Source organism: Phalacrocorax aristotelis, chromosome 8 (genome assembly GCF_949628215.1).
Source record: "Phalacrocorax aristotelis chromosome 8, bGulAri2.1, whole genome shotgun sequence".
Lineage (NCBI taxonomy): Eukaryota > Metazoa > Chordata > Aves > Suliformes > Phalacrocoracidae > Phalacrocorax > Phalacrocorax aristotelis.
In genome coordinates, this window is record NC_134283.1 from 14,266,280 (window position 1) to 14,281,744 (window position 15,465).

The window sequence follows — 15,465 nt, forward strand, 5'->3', positions numbered from 1 at the left end:
TACTTTGTAGCCAGAAAATAGAGCACAAGTTCCCCCTAATTTCATTGATACAGATCACATTACTACTAGTTGCTGTTACTTAGATGTAGCTACTTGAGTAGCTGACATTAAAGATAGAGATATTTAAGTAAAACTATATTACACTGAGTTGCAAATATTATGGTGCTTCTTACCACACAAAATATTAGGTTTGCCTCTTTTTTCCAATGGTGTCTCTGGAGATGCATTCATTGCTGTTCTGATCCTCCTGACCCTTCTTTTGTCTCTGTACCTGGAAGGGTAGTTGCCAGTACATGTTTTACACTGATGTTTTTGAAAAATGAAAGGTTTCAAGACTATTACTCTTATAACTACAATGATAGTTGGAATTCAAATTATTTGTAATTTAATAACAGTTGAGACCGAATAAACTAGTATTCTGCATAGAAACATGTAGGTAATTATCACTTGGATTACAGAGGTTAACATTTCAAATCGTAGCTATATTACTGTAGGAAAATATAGCAGAGAAACCTGCCCACAACTGCCTCCTATGGTATATGCAGGAGAACATAAGATACCTATTTACCTATATTAAGACAGTAATCTCTTGCTGCGGAGGTAGAGTTTTTAAAGGAATTGCTAGGAAGCTGTGCTTAGACACAGCACATAAATGCCATACAAAGGCACCTGATTTCCTTTGTAAGGGGCACATGACTGTGGTGGTGGGAAAGGCTGTAACTGTCTTAGTGTACATCTAAGCCGATATAATAATGGGTATGGTGCAACCCCCCCCTTTCTTCCCATAGGAAAAAGCAGTTGTTTTAAGCTTGCAAAGGTTTGTATTAGTATGGCCATGTTTGCATGTAAAGCCTTCCTGTTACGGGAAGCACTGGGGTTAAAGTTGCCCTAGGTAAAAGTTACATTACGTAGATGCTGAATTAAAGCTTGTATGATTGTTACACCTGTTGTGATTTATAGTGTTGTGACTATTTTTGAGGCTTTTCTACTGTGATACGTGTGCATGCGGCTGACGTGTTTTAAGAGGTCATTTATATAAGTGGAATAAAGCTAAGGAAATTATTTTTCTATGTAATCAGAAAGCTATTTAAATGATCTATTTTCCAGTAGCTAACTGTGATGCAGGAGGCACTTTGTGCGTATGTAGCACTTTAGAGGTTACAAAATAAAAAGGAAATATATTGTTTGAGAATTACTTATGATAAGGCTATTATATATAAACAACACTTAAGTCATCTTAATATTCAATAGAAAAGGCACAAAAAAAGTATTTGCTAGAATTTTATCTTGTACTATCCAAATAAATTCTGCTTTGGAGGGTGTAATACAGTAACTGTTCCCATAGACTTCTAAACCATAAGCTTAAGTTCCAAGAACTTTAATCTAGCATAACTGTTTTGTTTCCACCATTTTAATTAGCTGTCTGATAGTACTGAAATCTGTTTTATATACATATCATTTCAGTAAACACAGAAATCTGTGGTGTTATATTTTTATATAAAATATGACAGAAAGCTTTGAGTTAATGCATCTGTAATTCAGCGCTCTGTATTGCAGAATATATGTATTCCTTTTTTAATTAAACAAAACATAATATGCAGAAGAACATAGTCTATTGAATGGCACCAAAAGAATAACATATTATTGAAGTAATACCAGAAATTCTCACTGCAACTGTGGACCTTGAGGCCATAGGAAGAGACAACTGCTGAAAAGTGAACATAGTAAGTTTAAGGCAGAAAAGTTGGTATCCTCCCTGGCATTTTGAACTAAAATTCAATCAGATACTTTTTATGCACAGTAGTGTGGCTAGGGTTTTAAATTAATTTTTAAAAGAATTAATTCATTAATGCACCTAATGGAATAATTTGCTTTATGCAAATCCTGAGCTGTCAAAGTAGTAGCAACTCACAAAAAGCTCAATTTTACTGCTGAATTCCTGTGGAATTCTGCCTGCCTGTTCTGCTGCTTTTCCAGCTACTAGCATGGCTCTTCAGGAGCTGAGCATCTGAAACCTCATTCCCAGACACCTTTCTTCCTGCGTGTCCTGTTAAGGTAGGTTCTTGACTGCCTGAAAGCCTGACGTTTCTGGTTTGCAGATCCTAGCTCCTTGCCCTTATGATAAGCTCAGAGTTCCCCAGATATCCAAGTTTTGGTGAAGTCTCCCAAGTAGACCATTCTTGAGCCAAGGACCAAAGACGTCCAGGTTTTGTGGCCTCAAGGACTTATCTGGTTTTGAGGGTTCATTGCATTTTTTGGGTTTGTTTTATTTTGTTAAAATATTATAGTTCTATGTTGATTCTTTAGTCACATACTACTACTGACCAACTTTGCATTCTTGCTTAGACTGACCTAATATATTTATGTGTACAGATGGCAAAAGGCTAAGGGATTTCTCTTTCTGTTGGTACCACAAAGGGTTCAGTAGTTGTGCCTGAGGTACAAGACCATCTGGTCAGTTCAGGTTTGTTGGAACGCTCCTGACCTCATTCCAGAGAAACAGACCAAAAGTTTGTGATTTTTTTTTCACTTCTGAAAATGCTGTGGGTTTTCTGAGGACTGGTTGTCATCTTTGTCATAAGGCAACCTCCCATCACAGGTGTAGAGAAGTGTGGATGTTAAATTATACATTGAATTGGATGTAGAAACAAAATAAAGGACAGATGTTTTGGTTTGTTATCATATCTGGTTTTCCTTTGCTGAGTTGAGGTTTTCTTGGACTGGAATTCTGTAGTTAAATACACTGATGGATGGCACCAAATAGTGTGTAGGTCTAATGTTGGGTGCTCATAATATTAGATCACTTTTTCTGTTAATAGATTGTGTCCTTTTGTTTTTAAGGTAGCGTGTATTTAAACACTCAGCTCTAAGTCATTTGGTAAAGGTAGCTGTATCCTGGTGCACTGAACCTATGTGGGTCATGTGCTTTGTGACCATATTGTTCCACCAGATAATTTCCATTCTCAGTTTTCCCCATCCTCCATGTTAGATGTTCATTTATGATGTCTGTGGCGTAGGCTGTAATTCAACCATTAAATGCTGAATGCATTTTATATACTGTCTCATCTTTTACAGCCAAATGGGCTTCTACAATACAACAAAGATTAAGGAAGCATTACATATGAAAGTTTTCAAAAAAGGAAAGCTTTTTCCCCCCTTCCTGATTCTCTACGTTATTATTAACCAAACTTCTTTGTTTAAGCTCTAATTGTAATTTTTTCTTGCCGAATGTTCTTCTTTCTATTCTGGTTCAGTTACAATATCTTTGAAATGTAAAGCTCTAATTTTAAAGGATTAAGATGTGTGATAAGACTCTAGAGAGAGCGGAATTTATTTTCTATATATACAATCAATTTGTCTATTAAACCTTTTGTATTTTTAGGTTGAAGCAGGTGAGAAATTTGTCGCTTCTTTTAACATTCTTACTGCAAATTCAAAACATCAGGCTTGAAATATGTTTCAAGGCCATACTTTTACTCTTGTTTTTAGTCCTTGATGTAATTACATATGATTTGCAGTTGTTGAAGACTTTCTGGTATGTACTATACAATGATTGGAAAAGTACAAGGTACCCGACAATGTACAAAGATTTTCAATAAATCACATAAATTATATCAGCAGAGTATTTTATCATCACTCCATTGTTTGCTAAGAGTATGTCCATGTGGAGTGAGAGGTATAGTAGATAATAGATATCGGTATCTTCCTTCAAGGAATTCTCTATCCAGAATGGGAGAAATATCAATAGTTAATACTATGGTATTAGGCACACTGCAAATAGGCACAATAACAGTCAAACAAAAATTCCTTTATCCAAAATAACACTTACTTTCTGACATTAATTGAACTGAAAAATTGCCTTAATTATCTCTAAATCCTCCGTTATCCAAACATACTCAATATCCTATATTCCACTTGGATAATTGAAGTTTGACTTTACACTGTTTTTAATGAGGTATAAGATTTAACTCATTTGCCTATAGTTCACATTTTAGGATGGATCAAAGGAAACTAAATTGATGAATGTATAATTAAAATCACATTTATTTCTCTTCATGATTTCCCTGCAAATACCATGCTATTGATGAAAGCACTTTTATAAGTGGTTGTATGCATCAACGCAATTTACCATAGATAATCCTTCCTTTAAAGGAAAACCTTTAAACTCCTGTGTATTTTAATACAAAACAGTGTAATGGTAAACTAGCCATGTTTTTTCAGTTCCTTTTTTTCCAGTTTAATCATGTTTCTTTATAATAATCTCCACAGGATGGCTTGATAGTAGAAAACATGCATGATCTTCCTTACACAGTGTGTCCCGGGCGTGAAGTCACTGCAGCAATGACAGTCATTAGTGCTGCAGTGAGACAAACCTGCCCCCATCTCACGCTGGGTGTCCAGATCCTGTGTGCTGCAAATCAGGCGACAGCAGTTGCTCTTGCTGCAGGTAATAGAAATGACTCATCAGTTATTACTATTGTTTGCTATGGCATTTAGTCTCTGCAAATTGTGCATTGTACTAACATAGATACCATGAAAAATGAGACATGAAAAGCTCACTGTACCCTGAAAAAGCAGAAATTAGACTTTGAGAAAGATGCCTGCTTTATTATAATAGATGATACTTGCGCACTGCTTCAGTAGGAGGCATCTGAAAAGCTCAAGGCCGCTGCTGCAGCTTTCTAGGTGAAACCTGTCTAAACATAATGATTAGTTTAAACCTACTCATGTCTAAAAGCCACCTTTGGTGTAACTCTGTTTACTTCAGTTAAATTATATTTGAGGATCAATTTAACCCACTGTGGTTAAGCATCCTGTTCCAGCATCTAATTATAGGTTGTTGCTACTACTGCTATCCATTAAAACTAAGTTTTCATTGCCTTTTTAAATGAATGGATGGAATGAAGCTTTTTATATAATAACAAAAAATTGAGTGTACAACTAGCCAAACTACTTAAATCACATTTTGGGAAATTAAATATAAATTAATCTATCTTTATTGCATGAATCCTAGACTTGCTATCCTTTCTGCTCCTACTACTTGCTGAAGCAATTTAAGTTTTTCAATATGTAACGTTCCATGATTTAAAGATGGAGGCTGGCTTAATATGGAAGGCTTTTGCTTCCTAAATACTTAATTTATTAAGGGTTAATGCCTGTTTTTGCCCAAATTGCATATGTGATTACAGTAAGGTTGTACTTTTTTGAATGTACAAATTTTATACACAGGCAGAATTTTTTAAGAATGCAAAACTAGAAGATGCTGGTATTAATTGCAAACCATACTTCATGTAAAATAATGTAGGCTAACTTATCTGCAAGGGCAGTTTTAATTAAGTTGAACATGTTCTAGAAGTCTTAAGTTCCTTTTTTCTTGAGGGAATTCTTGTTAGCAGATGTGTTTTGAACTCAGATTTAAGTGTTTTAAAATCAGAAGTTGACACTTTCAAGGTATCTAGCTGCTTGACAAACTGACAAAACCTAATTTTTATTGCTGCAGTAGAACCTATATGAAAACCTAAAATAAAAATGCTAAAAGAATCCAATTTGAGTTTTTAGGGATTGTACGCATGTAGGATACTTGAGTTACACAGGCATTTGCGAAAATATTTACACATCTGATTTTTAAAAGCAATAGTCAGACTGTTAGTGAGTTATGCATCCTTTTAGGAGTAAAACTGATTACTAAATAAGGGCCTTAGTGTGGGAAAAATATATTTCTCTTTCTCCTCAAAAATTATTAATGAGGAAGAGAATTCCTGGAGGGCTTGGGTTTTGCTCAGCTCTACTACTGTTCTGCACTATTTGCTTTGCAACTGGAGAACGCCAGCTAGGAAAGGCCTGTGTTTAATGCATTTCATTGCCCTTCTCTAAAAATGATTGTCTCAAGTTCACTGAATGGGAAAGCAAAAATAGAAGAAAATCACTTTAAGCAAAGCCATAGTAAAGTGAGTGCTATTTTCTAGGTACCAAATCTTTCAGTAATTTTTCAGTAACAACTAGTAGTGACATTAATGTCAATACAGTTTTAATAGGTGGCTATTAATAAAGCAAGCCCTGCATGCTTTCACTACAAAAAATACTTGCTGAAGGTGTTTTAACTAAAAAGCATATGTAGCATCTCCTGCTACTACACAGTCATTTAATTTTCTCCATGGAAACTCCTATCTTTGGTAGAAATAATCGTTCTGAAGAGAACTGCACAAGGAAATCGTAAGTGGTCTCTCGGTGAAGGTAATGATTTTATTTTGTAATGGGGGAGAAAAGTCAGCAGGTTTACAAAGTGACTAGAAGGAACTCAACACCAGCAACACATGGTTATGCTAATAAACATGTTGTGGGTAGCCAAATAATAACAGATGAAATTACTGAGTTTTCCTAGTATGTTGACAAGGTATTAGATAAATCTGAAAATAACAGTAATAAATCAGGAGATGAGGCATCTGGGAAGGTTGAGATTTATTTATTCAATTAGGCACCTACAGGAAGGAATGCCAGCAAAAACATGTTTGTGCTGGCTGCTTCAGCACAGGTATGGGGCAGTGGTAGGAAAAATAGCGGAGGATCTTGAGGAAAAAGGGAACCACTGTGTCTCCACTCTTCTGACAGAAACAAGCAGTTCCTTATGTTGTCAGAAAAAAACTACTGAGCCAAAGCAGTTGTTGCCAACATCCTCCCAGCTCCAAAAGGTTATTACAGACTGCTACTCCAGCTTTCATTGCTCTTGGTTTAGCGCACCAACAGGTCCACCACAAGGGGTTGAAGGAGGCTGTTGCCCAAGGGCATCCACCTGGCAGGCCATGGCATTTTTCTGCCATGGACCTCACTGCAGGGCCTGGGTTCCCCTTCCTTTTGCCCCACAAACCAGCATCACTGCATCTGATCTTTTGCTTTCGCTTTTGACTTCAAGAGGTTATGCTGAAAGCTGCTGGATTTCCCTCTGTTCCTAAGGGCAGATATGGCAACGTTAGCCCACTCAAAAATTAGTGTCATTATATACACAAATGGTGGGAGAGATTCATGTCACAGCTTTCTTTAATCTTAAAGTCCTCTGCTGCTCAGTTTTTATACTCTTCTAATGTAGGTATTGTAATTTAAAATACAGTAAGGAACCATTGACTGCAAAACATAGAGACAATATAGAATAGTACAGTTTTGTATTTATATTTCTGGCTGGAAGCCATCTTATTCTGAGAATAAGAATTTGAGATTAACAACCCTTCTTAATAGTTCATTCTAATGACATCCTCCAAAGACTCTATTACCTTCCTTCTTTCCTAAAATGCTCATTGTAGAGAAGCAGGTCAGAATTTGTTTGCTAGGGTTACTTTCAATTGGTTCATTATTAACAGGTGTACCATGTGGTTTTTTAGAGGTGTATCATTTCCTGTTTGTAGTTTCTGATTTAATTAACTATGTCTGCTTGAGGTTGAAACAGAATGATGTATATAAGCAGGTTCCATGAGCATTTGTAGAGGAGATAAACATACAAAAGCTCCTTTATTTCTGTGTAACAAATATTATTGGTTATCTTTTCTCAGTGCTCAGGAATGCCCACAATATATTCCCTAAGTCTGGGTCAAATTTAGGCATAGTGTTTGGTTTTCCGTACTTAATTATCAGTGTGTCTTGTTTCCTGAAGCTAGCTATTGTGTTAATTTCATGTACTCATGTTGTTTGTTGTTGATCTACTTCCAAATTACATGGCTTTTATTTTATAGAAAATTTGCTAATTATGAAGCACTGTTCATATCAGAGGGGACTGTTGTGTCTAAAGCAATTGCCCAAAAGCCCTTAGCTGCTATTTATGTTTTTCCTTGTGTTAGGAAGATGTTCTGCTTGGCTCTAATCTACCAGTGTAGGTCTTTGCAGAGGAGATGCAGAGCCCTTATAATACAGGCAGTATATGCTGGTGATACTCCCTTTATTATTTTGCACATTCTGCATGCTCTCCATTACCAACACGTAGCAGCGATTGAGAAGAAGTAAATGACTGTCCCATCATTAACCTACTGGATATAAAGTTAATGTTGAGAAGGATTTCAAGAAACATTGCTATTGTGGAATATTGGCCTGGCCATTTGCTGATCTTTGAGGGATAAAACAGTCCCCATAGCTGTATCTCTGTAGTGATGCTCGGAACACTTCTGATATTCCAGGTACCCCTCCCTGTTGCATCTTGACCCACAGGGTGGAAAACCTAGGCATGTGGGCCAGAGGCAAGTTATGCTTTTGGGTTCTGGCCAAAGCTTTGGTCTGGGTGCCTGGGAACAAGGATGGTAGGGTCTTCTGTAAAGTGCAACTTCCCTATACCTGGGTGAGCCTGTGTTACACTCAACATGAATCAGGGCTCAGTTTTTAAGTTTATCTTCTCTCATCTCATAATTTAGAATAGAATACTTCAGTTGGAAGGGACTTAAAATAATCATCTAGTCCAACTGCACCTCTACCTGACTATGAAAACTCCCCTTTTTTCCTTTAAGCTTCATGTCCATTCCTTTCCCTCACCTACCAGCAGAGATATCCTCCATGGGAATTCACTTGCTACAACCCATGATACTGTTTAAGGTGGGATGGAATTGGGCAGAATTTTATACTGCTGTTTTGTTATTCTTTTTAACGGCCACCATATTAATGGGGGTGGGGGTGGGGGAGGCAGCTAAGCTGAGAACTGCAGCGGGGGCGTGCATGCCTTGGGAGCATCCACAGGTCCTGTAGAGCAAGGCAGTGAGTGCTGCAGACTCTGCTGTGAACTCTGTTGGGGATGCTTCCCCCCGGCCTGCAATTCCTGCGGAGTGTGGAAGGAGCTGCTGTAAGACAATGTCCTAAGTATAAAGGGTCTTTGCAGCATGGAGACTGTATGCCTCTAGCATCAATAGCAGGCAAAGTCAATACTGCTCCGAGTTTTCATTTTGAGCACAAAATTAGCATTTCAGATTCTTTTTGAATTGAGAAATTAAGAAGAGTTGGGAGCCAGGATTTACCGCACATACAAAACAAAATATCACCAGTAAAGTTACCTGCAGCATCTTGCCTTTGTGTAAAGGCAAAAATGTTTGCCTGAAGTCCAAAATTCAGCAACCAGGAGCTGCTGCCTTGCAGAGGCCAGATCCTATTTCTGTGAAACCAGTAAATCCTAGTTCCCAGCTCCTTTTGACTTTATAACTCAAGGAAGGAACATACCTGAGAAATGGCTTCTCCATGGCTGCATCCAATTCACTGTTTTGTGGTGTTAAAATACCATGATATGCACATTTGCAGCATTAAAGGTGGATAAAGTAAAAGTACTATTTCCTCCAACTCAGTCATTGCAGTATTTTCTCACCCAGCAAAAGAAATGCTTCAGTCTGTCATTTTTTTCCTTTTAATCATGGATTATCATGGGAAGGAAAGAAAAAGTATAGCTTGTCTCTACAACTGATAGACCTCCACAGCTGATTAGGTAAAGCTGTTTAAGTAGGATTAAAGTAATTGGAGTAACACTAACTTTTGAAGAAGAGACAAGCTCTAGTTCCTTGAACAGGCCTTGCAGCAGCTGGTTACTTAATTCCACGTTCTTAATATAGTCTTGAGGTTCTGTTTATTAGGTTTTGTTGGAAATTTCCTGTTCTTGTTTTCCAGTGAAATTAAAAAATCTTTTTGTTCCCATATAAGTCTGAAATGGGACTGCCTATTAACTATTCAACAGCTATTACTTTTCAACTTGCCAAATGTGAAAGTAAACAATAGTATCATTCTCACAATTTTATGAGTGTAAAAACAAATTCATTAGCGGAATCTGATTTTGGCTTCATAAAACAGAAGGGTAATGATTTAGTGCCTGCACATATTAGAGTTGGTTAAAATTTATATTTTCTTAGTCCCCAAAAACAAGATAGAGAGTGCAGCCTTGTTAAACTTCAGTACAATCCTAATGTTTAGCAGAAAGTCTTAAACTACTAAGTTAAGGAACCACAAAGCAAGCATCAACAAACGACATGTAGGCAGTGACTTCAAAAAATAATATTACTCTGTGAATAGCCCCTGTCCTGAGTTAGACATTGTGATTGCTGTGAAAACGTAACCTATCTCTGGACTCATTGATAGTATTATGATTAGAGGAGAAGTAGTTTTTCTTACTTAACGCTGAATTGTACAGTAAGCTTGGGTGATTTAAACAGAACCTATAGCTTTTGCTCCTAGATGCAGAAATCTCAGTCTAGCTATTTGCACTGTGTTTATTTACCCAATGTCTACTAGCACCTCTAACTATACTTGTGGCACACTCTTGTCTTTGGATCCTGAGAATACTCCATGCTTTTCACCCACTAATCTCAAGGCACAGGACAGCTCATATTTAATTAGGCATCTGTCTGTAATGTTTCTTGTTTGCTGGAGTCTGTGTTGCTAAGCAATACAGGCTCTTCTCTATCAGGCATTAGCTTCTGTTTCTGCAACTTCAGGGATTTTGGAACAAGACTGAAATTTTAAAATAAATAGGCACCTTGTCATTTGGTAAATACATTTTAAAGATTGTTTCAGTTTACCTTTAAAATGTGCTAAGATGAGGCCTCTGTTGCCTAAGCAGTTCTCTGGTGGGTGGGATTGCATCCTTTGTGGCTGCTTTCACATGCATTGGTTTCCTTGGTATGATATCAGCTCTAATTAAATGTGCAGCTGACTCCAAAGCTGGAGCAGCAGCAGAGCTTCAGAAGAGCTTGGAAGAGACCTCTAAAGTAAACTGGAAGAACAGCAAAAGCTGTACAAGATGAGTGCAAAGCTTGTACATGTAAGTTACATGTAAGTTACATGACAGATGAAACTTCAAGGCTATGAAAGACTGGAGAGAAGAGGGAAATACAATAAGGGAGTCAGATTCCAATCTTGTGCCTCACAGCTTACTACACCATGGCCTAAGGCTTCAGTATTTCAACACATATTTCAAGGCCTTGTAGGGGATCCCTGAGAGTGGGTGAATGGCCTGTGTGAAGTCATTGCTATTTGTAATCTTCCTTCTAAGTATCCATCCCACAAAACCTTCCTAGTTGCAAAAAATGAATGAATATGGTGGATGGAATGTGTTGCTAAGACATGGTAGAGTTGATGGTCAGAGTAAGTTCAGAGTGGAGTAGAAAATGTTTCACTCTTCCCAAACCTTAATTTTTTGTACCTTTTGGCACAACTCTAGAAGTAATTCGTTGATGTGGTGCTATGTAGAAAACACAAGCTACATTCAGATGGAGGGTCAAACAGGTTGTATATAATGTGCCGCTGACTGTGTTTTCTTGCCTGATTTCCTAAAGAAAGAAGATTTAATGCTATTCCTCTGTCTGTGTTCATGTCCTTGATGCTTTTTGACCTGATGGCCAACTTCAGGCATATTTGACAGGGGAATAGGTGTTGGGAAAGAAGTAATACAATGGAAGAGTATCTGGAAAGAGGGGAGAGACTCAAGTTAGTGACCCTTTTTGGAGAGAAGACACATCATTAGGACAGAAGGAGCTACGTTTTGATCAACCTGCTTCTTTGTTGGCACGTGACCACTGGCACATCATGGCAAGAGGTGGGGCAGGGAACAAACTTATAGGGGCTGAGAAAGAGAAGGGAACCATGGGGATAGGGAGAAAACTGAGGGACTCTATGGGAAAGAAGGGAGTTGAAGGTAGTAAGTTGGAAAGAAGACGTTGGAAAGAATATGGGTGAAAATAAGAATATAAAACTTAAATATGTGGAAAAGCAAGGTTGGTTAGTCCTAGAGCACATGGAACAACATGTGTTGGGATGAAATAAGAGGGGCAATAAGGTGGGGTTTTATCTGGCTTTAGTACTTCTGTTTTTCAGTCTTCAGTTTTAGCTAAGATATTATTAATTCTTTTTTTCCCCAGGTCTTGATTTTATCTGGGCTGAAGGGTTTGTGTTTTCTCACGTTGCTGATGAAGGGATTATAAACGCCTGTGCAGGTAACCTGCTACAATACAGAAAACAAGTTGGGGCAGAGAACATTTAGATTTTTGCTGATATTAAAAGAAACATAGGTAAATACAAGCAATATTTTGTCTAAATATGAATATAATAATGGTCTTATTTGTTTCCATTTCTGATTTATTTTTTAATGCCTGTTTAGTGTCAGGAAATTAATGATATAGGGAGAACTTTGTTGTTCAAGCAAGGTCTTGCAGTGCTGTTAGGGGATATGTTTAAAAATGAATTTGCACCTGTAAGCTGCAGGTTGCTGCATCTATGAAGTTTGCAGTTGTTTAACCTTCAGGATTTATAAGTGCAGACTGTAAAAGTCTTGCATCTTGCATTAGGTGAGATTTTGTATACTTGTGTATATGCCTATTATCTTTAAAGACATTTTGTTTCTAGAGACTAGGCATCCAGGAATATTTTAATTATGCAAGCAGTTGCCACATAAAAACATCCAAATCATAATATTTTTGCATTTTAAAAAGCTATTATCTTTTTTTCTCCTTCCTGCCAATAATACTGGTTTCTTCTACATAAATCAGTGCTGTCTATGTACAGATTATGTTCTATGATTACCAAACAGAAGGAACTTATGACAGATCAATTCAGTTTCTTTTCTGCTGATACTTTATCATACCTGTCACATGGTATTTTCAGCTATTTAGATGTTGCTCTTTGTTTTTCTTTTTTTTTTCCTCAGAAGAACTGCTCAAGTGTTATGTATTATACATGCTAAATAACCTAATTAAAATGTTTGTGTGTAGTATGTGGGTAATCATGAGAATAACCAAGTCTGGAAGATCTTAAATACCTAATAAAGATGTAATAAATTTCAAAATAGAAAGGAAGCAAGGCAGCATGGTCAAATTAACTTCTAAAGGTCTTTTCAGAGTGGTTTCTTTCTAATGATTTATTTATATAAAAAATTAATGTATATAAAATATATAAATATGTGTAAAACAAGTATGTATAAAAATATATTTCATTAGACTTTTCTATAAAAAATCTATTGCATCATGTGATTTTTTTTTCTTTGTCTTGACAATTTATGAATTGATATTTGGATTATACTTGCTGTTATACAAAAGGTTTGCTTTTTAAGAACGGAAGAAAGGTTTTTGTTTCAGGCAGATTCATAAGCTGAGAAGGAAAATGTTAAAGGATTTGTTGGTTGAGTCTTTTAATGTAGAAAAATATGCCTGCCACTGAGAACTGCTAGTCTCCTGTTCTTGAAATAAGGAGAAACAATTTTTGTAGTCTACTTGCAGTGTCATGGCTATCCTCCACATGCAAGTTTTAGGGTGCCTACTACTCTTAAGCCCTGTTTCAACCTCATTGTATGTATTATGTACTTAGTCCTGCCTTTCTCCAGCTGCAGAAAGGGAGTTAGTGTACTTCCTCTTGCATCCATCGCCATGAGTGGAATGCACTGCAGGCACAAGCTGCCTCTGAATATGGCCAGAACATGGCCCCCCCAAAGGGCGTTGTCTATCCAGGCTGATCCAGGAAAGAGGTGGCTCCTTGCCACTCATCAGTGCAACATGTTGGCCATAGTCACTGTTTTCTACTTAAATGGAAATATAGAAACAACAAAGTCAGGTGGTGAACCAGCAATGGCTGGAATTCTTTCAGAGTTTAGAACCATTTAAATTAAAAGATGCTATTGTTTAGGTTTCAAAGTACGTCGCCCATATATCAAAGACTGCCATTAAAAAGCTAGGTTACAGGTAACCGATGTTTGTAACTGCTGAGTAAGATGATTCCTGTGATTATATCATAGGTAAAAACTATATTTTCTGTTAGTTGGACTAAATGAAATGAAGCGGAGGGTGTTAATTCTGTTCTAGGCAACAGAATCTGATTTATGAATGACTGCACATCCACAACTCCCACTTGAAGTCAGAGAGCTGTGTGTGCTCAACATTTCTGAAATACAGGTGCTCAACATGTAAGCAGCTGTCTCAATTGACACTTGGTAGTTCATACTTAGCAATCACTCTTTAGAGATAGGAGACCCAGAGCAATAGACTGATCAATTATGGGTCCCTGATGGAAAAGGTTCGGTTTTTTCCTCTTGTTCATATTGCAGTTTTACTTCCTGTTTTAAAACAGGGCACTTACTCTCTCTCACAAAGCCTGCCTTTGGTTGTTCTGACAGCGGGGAAGATGAAGAAATGCAGTCTAAACATTCAATAAGATGGATAACAAATGTGTGTGCCGACAGTAACCACAGGGTATATTCCTGCTGTTTACAGTGCTCACACTCTGACGGCAGATGTCAGTGTGGCCAAGACCGCTTCAGCTGCTGAGCTCTTCCTGAGTGATGGGGTTGTACTGACTGGCACGGTTACCGGATTGCCCGCAGATCCTCAGGAGCTGGAAGGTGAGAGCTGTCATACGAAGGTCAGGCAACAGGCAGTGAATCAGCTTCTGGATTAATGTAGAATGAAATCTATATATTTGCTGTTCCTAAGGGAAAAAAAGAGAGAAGGAAAGAAACTTTCACTGTAGGGTTTGATTTGATACTGCAGAACTAATGTGATTGAGGTGGTATTCAGATTGGCTGTCGTATGTTTCTAAACAACACTTTGGTGGGACAAAAATTAAAATTATTTCAAGCTTTTATAACACTGAAAGATGCTGAGGTTTAAATAGAAAAAGAATGTAAAAAATATATGTAAAATATGCCAAACACCTTGACTGTTCCATTTCTGAAAAGTCTTAATATAAGAAAAAGCTACTTTATAGCTTTATTATAAAACTAACTAAAGCCTTATTAGAAAACTAACTATAAATCTTTCTATTGAAGAGTTAAGCATTTTTACCTTTCACAATGAAAATGGAAGTCCTGCAAGAAAAGAGGCATTTTGATAAGGCAAATTTCCAAACAGTAATATCAGGGAAAATGCTGCTTATAAGATTTTTCAGAAAGAATAGAAGTTCATTGGTAGATAGAAAGATATTACATCAAAATAATTTTTAAATGGTGTGGACTTTTTATCAAGGGAGAGTCATTTGACCTATGAGCTCTGACCTTTGCAGAAGTTTTATATGATTCTTCATATTTTTATATTGGTATAAGTGTGGGCTGCCTCATGAAAATGGATTGCTCCCACGCTAGAATTAAAAGTTCTATCATCACTAATTTTCATCACTAATTTTGATTTAGATTAATGGCTTGAATTTGTGGGCCTTACTACAGAAAACAGAATGAGTATATTGTTGGGTTTTATTTTTTGTGGTTGGTTGGTTTGTTTGTTCGGTTTTTGCTGGCATGCTTAAACTTAGCAGTTTTGAAGTTCCAGTGCAGAGTGAATTGTATTCAACTTATGTTAGCCGATGAGGGTGAAACCCATACTTTGCTTGCCATAGATACCTGGACCTCAAATATTTTTAATAATATAAATAATATAAATAATATAATATATAAAAATAATATAAATAATATAAAATAATATAAAATCATTCAGTGTTTTCAGTGTTACCTATATCATACGTGCTTCACAGCATTTAAAA

The 15,465-nt window shown here is 36.9% G+C and overlaps 1 protein-coding gene across 1 annotated transcript in view; it reads left to right on the plus strand.

Annotated features, from left to right (window-relative positions):
- LOC142061260 (uncharacterized) overlaps positions 1 to 14,322 on the plus strand; it is a 19,283-nt gene extending 4,961 nt beyond the window's left edge. Inside the window, exons 6-7 of the mRNA XM_075102079.1 lie at positions 11,865 to 12,014; positions 14,205 to 14,322. The gene's annotated coding sequence lies outside the window, so the exon portion shown is untranslated. The remainder of the gene's footprint in view (positions 1 to 11,864; positions 12,015 to 14,204) is intronic.
- The last annotated feature ends 1,143 nt before the right edge of the window (positions 14,323 to 15,465 follow it).